The sequence below is a fragment of the Pipistrellus kuhlii genome, unplaced genomic scaffold (assembly GCF_014108245.1).
Source record: "Pipistrellus kuhlii isolate mPipKuh1 unplaced genomic scaffold, mPipKuh1.p scaffold_m20_p_13, whole genome shotgun sequence".
Taxonomy (NCBI): Eukaryota; Metazoa; Chordata; class Mammalia; order Chiroptera; family Vespertilionidae; genus Pipistrellus; species Pipistrellus kuhlii.
In genome coordinates this window covers 26,717,613-26,726,884 of record NW_023425438.1, presented here as the reverse complement: position 1 = coordinate 26,726,884, position 9,272 = coordinate 26,717,613, and the positions used below count along the sequence as shown (strand labels likewise).

Sequence of the window (9,272 nt, the reverse complement as noted above, 5' to 3'; positions counted from 1 at the left end):
ACTCAAAACTCAGACTTAGCCCTCGTCTTTTACCATTCAAAGTTTTGTGTTGTGTGTTGTTGTTGTTGGTTTTTGTTTTTTTATGATGGGATAGCATCTCCACTGGCTTTGATTGGCATCCATATGTTAATGATTATCAAAACTTTATTTCTAGAATAGACAATTCTTCAGAACTCCAGGACTATACCTATTTCAACCTCTATATAAGCTTTCTAATAACCCACATCTAAAGCTAGAAATGGGTCTCTTTCCCAGTGTTCTATACCTTAGAAAATAGTACCAACAGCCATCCAATTATACAAGTCAGAAACTCCGGATATATTCTGGAGTCCCTTTTCCCTCTCAAGTCCAGTCCAATAGTCCACCCTGTTGACTATTCCTCCAGAATTTATGCCATCTCTGTTTCTTTCTTTCGTCTCCCACTACTACCACCCTAGTAAAGTCCACAACAGTCCTCTGCCATGATTCCCTCTCCTATACTATTGCAACAGCCTTTTAACTGGTTTTCTATATCTACTTCCAATAACTATTCAACCTATAAACTAGTTATTTAAAAATCATGAACCTGCCCTAGCTGGTTTGGTTCATTGGATAGAGCATCGGCCTGCGACTGATGGGTCTAGGGTTCCATACTGATCAAGGGCATATGTCCAGATTTTGGGCTCGACCCCAGTAGGGGGCATGCTGGAGGGAGCTGCTCAATTATTCTCTCATCGATGATTCTCTCTCTCTCTCCCTCTCTCTTCCTCTCTGAGATACAGTCAATTTGCATGTTTCTCTTTTATTAGGGAGGATATATCCCAATGTATGAATGCTGTGCCCAGCTTTCATTATCTCTTGGAGTGAAAATGTGATGCAGGGGAAATTTTCCATTTTTCATAATAGCCAATTGCATTCACAGCAAGATAGAAACTAAATTCATGCTTCAAGTTCCCATTTAAAATTATAAGACAAAAGCTAATTGCCTTTTAATGTGGATGAATTTTACATCTTTCCATGTAATAATCTTAAATTATAGTATACTACCCACAGGAGTAAAACTTCATCACAAAGTAGTTCCACTATAATAGTCCTTGTACAGATAATACTAAAAACTAACCTACAATGTTAGCATTATTTGTAAGTTTACTTCAAGTAGCATATGGGATAAAAAGAACTTTGGAAAGTGTAGAGTAGCATATACATTTAAGATGATAATTTTGTTGTTTCAAGTTCTAAGTACACCACCCATATTCTACTTTATACACTATCCACATTGATTTCAGGTAACAACTATTTGTAGAACACTCAAGGTTACACAAAAGTAGATTTCTACAAGGAAAGTGTGTTTCATTTTATTTTACTAATTATATATGTAAATTGAATTAGTTAGAAATTAATAAAACTCATCTTCACTTAATGCAATGTAGGTGGAACTACATTACTAATTCATGCCAAAAAAAATCTCTTATGCAGTTGAAGAGAATTAATCTCAAATGTCACACCTAACAGCATTAGCTCTCAAAATACCACAGTTGGTTATGGGAATGAAATACATCACAGATGTTCACAAAATCTACCTCATCATACCAACATTTTAGTTCAAAAGACAGAACAATTGGTTTCCTGAGGTGAAAGGCTTTTGGGAACAGGATGAACCTAATGCAAAATCTTTACTAATATTTAATAACCCAAAAGTTCTCAACTCAGCTATAGCTAAGAAACAAGAAAAGGTCAGTTTTAACAGAATATCTGCCAGGTGCCTAATAGTTCTCCCCAAAGAGTTATTAAAAACCAATAAATATTGCTTTAATTGTAAAATTTGGAGAACTTCAAAGCACTTGAGAGACAATATGAGATTTTTTGCTTGCAGTTGCATTTTATTAAAAATATTGCAAAGCATGGGGGAAAATTAAAACACAGCATATAGACACTCAAAATTCCTATGGGTATAGCCTCCTGTATCATTTTCAAGTAAATAACACAATCTGACCATTATGCAATTAAGTCAATAGCTTTTATTAATGTTAAAATCAAATTGACCCATCTATATAATACCCTAATATGCAAATAGACCAAACAGCAGAATAGACCAAACAACTAAACAACTGGTTGCTATGATGTGTGATGACCACCAGGGAGCACACATGGACTATGGCGGGCATTGGTAGCAGGTGGCAGAGCGTGGAACATGGCAGGTATCGGCCATGGCGGGATTGTGGAGCAGGTGAGCAGAGGCACCAGACCAAGGCGGGCACCGGTTGCTGTCATCGGGGTGAGCCTCTCGTGGCCATGAAAATTCTTTGCTCCCACATGCTGCAGTCCCATTGGGCATGCACACCTGCTGCTAGTGCCCGCACCTGCTGCGGGCGCTGGCTCCCACTTGTACTCCCTGCCGGTGCCCAGTGGCTCCTGAGGGGCAATGCTAGCAGGCACCTCTTACACCTGCTGCTGCCACCGGCCCCAATCACTTCACGCCAGCAGATGCAAATGGGGCTGGTGCCGTCAGCATGTGGGAGTAGTGGCAATGGGGGCTGTCTGCAGACAGAGGACCGGGGAGTACTGCAGGAGGGCCCAGCTGGGGGCATGGAGGATGGGCGGAGAACCAACCCTATGCCCACTGCAGCCTCGTGGCCCACAGTTCCTTTCAAGGTGCACCAATTCGTGCACTGGGCCCCTGGTATAAATATAATAAGTCAGTTTTCAAATTTCTAAAAGCTATATTCCTACCACATACATAAAGTGTGCAGTAAATGTTAAAATAATGCTGTCATTATCTTTTGAATTTATGAGAACTTGACCTCCTGACTATACCATAGCGTTAAAATTTGGTCAAAATTGGTTTAAGTTATGTAAGTGTGTCCAGCTGACTTCAGGAAAGAATGCCCGATAAAATGACCTGATTCTTACTGGCAACTACTCAGCCTATAATAAGAAAAATTGGAGTATTGAATGATTTGCCAATCCTCCAAACTGCTTACATTTATATAAGAAGAGCAGCAGTATAAAATTGTGGTTCAGAGGAAATAGCTCTGGACCCTGCATCTTCTTGGCTAAACAGTTGAGGTGATCAACTGATCTCAAACATCCCATCCAGTTAGGTGATAAGGAAATTTAAGACTGTGTTAGATACAGTATATTCTACCTGCTCCAACTACCTGCTGATTGGTGTCATTCTTCAATACATTTCCATCTAATAGCCCAAATTATGTTTTATCATGAAGCTTAATGATCCAACTTTGCTGTTAATGCCTCTTGGTGTACTTACTAGTGCTTTTAGGATTAAATTTAAATGCTTACTATATTCTACGGGAACTATATAAAAGCATTTGTGCCTAAGGGTTATAGTCATAGCTTATGGAGCTAAATGGCCCCGATTAAAATTTTAGTTGTACCTTTTCTAGATGAATGAGTTGAGGAGTTACTTAAGTTATCTGAGTTTCAGATATTTCATCTGGAAATTAGGATAATAGTAGTAATATCTGCCTTGTGGACTTGTTTCATGTTTTATTTTGGACTGCCTTGTGGACTTGTTTCATGTTTTATTAAATCATGCTTTAATTTTTTTAAAAATAAGTTTTTATTGATTTCAGAGAGGAAGGGAGAGGGAAAGAGGGATGGAAACATCAATGATGAGAGAGAATCATTGATCAGCTACTTCCTGCAGGCCCCTATTGGGGATGTGCCCTGACCTGGAATCAAACCCTGACCTCCTCCTTCATGGGTTAACACTTAACCACTGAGCCATACCAGCAAGGCTGGCGTTATTTAATTAAGTGAATCTATCTATCTAATCAATCTACAGATGAGAGAGATATATGCATCTGCAATAATATTACAAGAAAACTTGTTAGAACAATACTTGGCACACATTAAGCATTCTATAAATTTTAGTTCTATACTTTTAATTGTTTACTAGAGGCCTGGTGCAAGAAATTCATGCAGGGGGGAGTGTCCCTCAGCCCAGCCTGCACCCTCTCCAATCTGGGACCCCTTGAGGTATGTTTGACCGCCAGAATCGGGCCTTAACAGGCAATTAGACATTTCTCTCACAATCCAGGACCACTGGTTCCTAACTACTCACCTGCCTGCCTGCCTGATCACCCCTAATTGCCCCCTTTGATGGCCTGGTCGCCCCCAACAGCCCCACCACCCCCACTGGCCTGGTCCAACCCCTTACTGCTCCCCCTGCCAGCCTGCTTGCCCCTCATTGCCCCCTCTGCCAGCCTGGTCACCCCACACTGCCCTCCCTTGCTGGCCTGGTCACCCCAACTCCTAACTGCTCCCCCATGCCAGCCTGGTTGTCCCATGTAGCCTGCTACTCAGTTGTTTGGTAGTCCCTCACTAACACCCCTGCTGGCCTGGTCGCCCCATGCAGCCTGTTCAGTTATCCGGTTGTTTCAGTTGTGACAGTTGCTTAGGCATGCAGATATAGATATAGATATAGATATAGATATAGATATAGATATAGATATAGATATAGATATAGATATTATGTATTATTAGTTTCTGTTTGCCTTTCTAATATTCTTTCTTCCTTTCTGTTTTAACAGCACTGTGTAGTTTTATTAACCATTCAAGTACAGTAGCATCTGGTAAGATCGAGACAGAATTGGGATTTAAAAGTGAACTGATATTTGGCATCTAACAATTTAAAAGAAGCCATTACATACTCTTTCCACAAACATGTTTTCACAGAGCCAACACAGTGCTAACCATTGGCCCAGCACACCAAGTGTACTATGTAGAAAAGATACAAGAAAACTAGCTACATTAGAAATACTTCAACACTTTAGAAAAAGAGTAAAACATTTTCAGTTTCTCCATTTTGTCCCCTAAAATAAATTCATACAGTCTGGATTTACCTATGTGCTATATCAGCTTCTAGAATATTTGTCAAGAGGGCAAAAATAAAATGACACTGGCCAGCACAGCCTTTGTATATTTAGGAAGGGGAGGGGGAAAAAGTTAATTCTCAAAACGAATTAGTCAGTTTCAGCCTCATCAGCAGGATCTTTGGATTCTTTGTTCTTCCCCAGTGTTTCAATGCACCTCTCCTTTCTCTTTGTCAGCTTCCCTTCTGTGGGTCAGTTTCTCTTCCGCCATTTTCCTGAGGTTCTCTTCTATTGCTTTCTGAAGCACTTCTTTCTCATGCTCTCATTTCTCAGCAAACTGCTTCAAGACCTCAGCTTCATGGGACTTGTGACTTTCTGCTGCAGCTTGTAATTTCTTCTGAATTTCCTCCAGGGAAAGATCCTTCTTCTTTGGTGGGGAAAGGGGAAAATCTGGGATGGATTATTTTGCTCGGGGGCTGAGAATCAGCTCAAAAGGCTGGCCTGGAGCACATTTCTTTCACCTGGATAGCAGAAGAAACCAGCATGAATAGAAGAGCCTGGCAATACATTTTACACAACCCACTGGCTAGGGAAGCCCTGCCCAGCCCCAGCTGCCTGGCTGCACAAGCACCAGCAGACCCTGAGCCCACAAAAGCACCACAACAGCAGCACATGACCTCCTGCAGGGCTTGGCATTGGCTTGCTGATCTTTCCTCATGCCATTCTTATCCCTTGCTATGCCCCAGTGACACAACTTCTTTTTGCTCCTCAAATATACCATGGTTTTCCCTGTTTCCTTTGCCTGAGACACAGTCCTAGAGGCAGTTAACATCTCACCTTCAGTTTCATCTTCTATGATTCTTCCTCATGGAGCTTCCATGTTCTTTTCCTTCATAGAGTTTTTCAGTTATTATTTCTCAACTACTTGTATGATTATCTTATTTCTGTCTGTCTTACTGGCTGGAGTGAAAACTCTCTTATGACTGGCACTCTAGTATTCCCCTGCTAAATGGATGAATGATTGAATGAAAGCCATCATAGGGATATGTTTTGAATGAATGAATGAAATGAAAGAGACCTTTGTAAAGATGATTACTTTTAAGAGAAAAAAGCAGAGGCGACAAGAAAGGTGGGATGGGCTTTTATATTAGCAAGCTTTGCCTATGGCATCATTTTAGTGACCTATGAACATTCCTTGGACCCCCAAAGACCATTCATGCCTTGGTCCTCCTAGGCTGTCATCCTACTCCCCTTGTCCTGGACTTTTCCATCTGCACAATCCTTTACTTAATCATTTAATTACCAACTCTGATTTTTGCATCCTAGAATTATTTTTATCCTATTTCTCTGGTAAACCAGTCTGGACAGCATTTTTTCTCTAATACATTCTAGCTGTTTACACCTTTGGCAATATTGCACTTGGCTTCTGTTTGCACTTCCCATGTCTACATATTATCTCTCTCTCTCCGGAAATCAGTTCCTAATGTACCAATACATACCCTGATAGCAAAAGGGACATGAGAATAATATCAGAGTTAGCAATCACAACCCAGCTACCAGGTCTAAGATAGGTGACATAATTATAAGCCCAGAGGGCCTGCTTTTACTGAGATTGGGACAGAAATTGAATCTGAACATGGACTTCTAGTGGGACATATGAGGTAGACTGAGAAATTGTGAAGGGGCTCATGTACATCAGGCCATGCCCCAGCAAGTGATACAAAAGCAAATGGAACACAATCTTTTTCTTCCTTGCAAATTGGTCTATAGCTGATCCTAAATATATCAACTTCAAGCTGTATATTGAGTAGGAAATTCACTTATCTCATTGTCTGAAACATATCTCAAATTTGACAGAAAATATAACACATGCATACAATTGTGTTAAAGGATTATTCCTGAAATTTTCAATTTCTGGTTATTTCTCATACTTAAGTTGTCTGGAGAGTTTTGGGGCTCTATTCTCATAAACTAGCCTGCCAGGCTTTGTACAAATGATTTTACTTTTTTTTTTTTTAATATTAGGATTCTTGCCTAAGCCTCAGTAGTATGAAGTTCTTAATGTGAAATAAACCTGTTCAAAGCCCTTTCCCAGACACTTTGACTCTATTGTTATGGGTAGAGTGCCCTCTACCTCTTACCAGTCGAAGTGGAGTTCTTGGGACACTGCTGGGAAAAGAATTTCCTAACGCCCCCTCCTCCCTCCCCCAAACACACACACACACACACACACACACACACACACACACACACACGCAGGAAGAGGATATATTGTGGAAAGCTTTATTGATTATGTAAAATTAAGGGGGTTCTCTTTCAAGGTTCCCATCTCCCTCTGTCTCCATGGAAAAAGTCTAATCTTGTCTTCAACAGGGTAAGAATTAAAGCCACTGCTCAGAGTTTCTGCTCCATATTAAAGTCCAGTCCAGTTGTAGGTCATGGAACAGGAGAGTGCAAGGCAGCAGGAGTGAAGCAAGAGAACAGGAGCAAGCAAGAGAGAGAGAATTCTTTGGGGATTATAACTGAGAGCTTAACCAATTAACACTTCAAGATTTCATATGCTTGCTTTGGCTCCATCCTTCTAGCCATTGATCTTTTCTTTATAGCCCAATCTCTAACTATTTCTTCATTTTTATATCCTGGCTACTTTCAATAAAATGCACAAAGTAAATATCTAACTAATTAATTACAAGATGGGATGCATTAAAGTGCAGAGTGCAGATGTTGTAAATGTTTTTTCTTTTTCTTTTTAGGGGGGAAGAAAAAAATGGGGAGAAGGGAGCCAGCTCTCAACCCACCTGGGAAAGGGGCTGCATCTGCCACCACCCACCCCCACTTCCCTGTCCCAACCTGGGGCCCGGAGGCCCCTGCGGGGTCATGAGAGGAAATGAAGGAGAGAGAGGCTGGGAGCGAGACAAACCCTTGTGTCTTGTGCGGTAGGATGACTTTCAATAGATCACAGTCATAGGTACGAAACCCCTGACCCAGAAGCAGGTCATCTGTGAATGGTTCAGCACCAGGTTCCCCACAAATGTGCACTGTCTGAAGGGCAAGGGGGTGGCCCTCTTTCTGGCTGCACCCTGTTTCCCAGGACGAAGGGATCTTTGCACCAAACAGATGTGATTTTTATTTGCATCTAAGTTCTCTTCAGCTTTTCAGACTTGTAACACTTGCTTCTTGAAGTAATCCAGCCACCAATTTGTCTTTAACAAAAACAAAGCAATGACAATTCAACTGTTTAATTATATAAATTGATTACAACATGACGCCTATGTAAACTGTAATTTGATTTCAGGTCTTATGTGGTTCTGATATGTGGGAAGATTCCAGAAAGGGGAGATCAAGGAGGCTAGAATAAAGCCACTTTAATTTCCCATTGGTTAAAACTCAGTCTTCATTGAATGATGCTGGGAGGAAATGGAATCTCTCTCTGGAATTTTAAAAAGAGGTATAAAAAGTGAGGTTTGTTGGGCTAACTCTATATATTAAAGGAGAAATAAGATATCCTTTCCACAAATACTTTAAATGAAAGGACCTAATAATGGTATCTGGCAATTCTGTAATTATATATTAATTATGTTCCTTGTGAATCTGCACCAGATCAATGAGTAGACAGTAAGCTATCTCTATCTCTGAGCCTTGTAATCCTCACATAATTAGATTTATAAGGAAACTCTTCTAGGCAAAATTTTCAAAGTGAGGTGTGAGGTGTATGTGCATCATACAGTGAAAAATAGCAAGAGATGGAATTATGACTCCTTTGACTGATAACCAGCTATAGAGCCTTAGACTTTTACCTTCATATTTTGAGTCTCACTTTTATCATTTGCGATACCAGGAGTTGAAATAAATTACTTTACGTTATTGTAGCTGCAATGATGTTTAAACATGACTGCTATAACTCAGAGAAATATATTTATTTTCATAAACTCATCCCATATTTGAAAAACACCTCTGCTTTTCCACTTCTGCAGTTTTGTGACATATCTTATTGCTATTAAAGCTTCAGAATCTCAAATATTCCCAGTTGAGCATTTGACTTTTAAAAATACTAAAGCTTCCTTCAAAGTATTTGATCAGCTAAAGAAATATACAATTAAGTAACAATGCACATACCCAGAGAGACGTTGGAACTAGCTGTTGTTTAAAATACATTTGGTTAGAATTTCAAATGTCAGAGCTCACGAAGGAGACAACCTTGAAATGGGCTTGGAATTAAGACATTCTTTAATGCTGAGCACATCTGATGACCCCAGCAGTGTAGTATAATAAATAGTTTTGATCTTGTTCAGGAGACTTAAGACCTAGTTCCTAGAAAGGGCTTAGTTTCCTCATCTGAAAAATAAATAAAAATGTTTGGTCACCTACTATATGATCACCATTGTACAAGGAGCATCACATTTCATTTCCTTTAACTCTTCAAAGCAACATTAAAAGTCATATTATTAACCTCACTAT

At 40.0% G+C, this 9,272-nt stretch overlaps 1 pseudogene; it reads right to left on the bottom strand.

Annotated features, from left to right (window-relative positions):
* Positions 1-4,843: 4,843 nt before the first annotated feature.
* Positions 4,844-5,383, bottom strand: LOC118717761 (annotated as a pseudogene).
* Between the last annotated feature and the right edge of the window lie 3,889 nt (positions 5,384-9,272).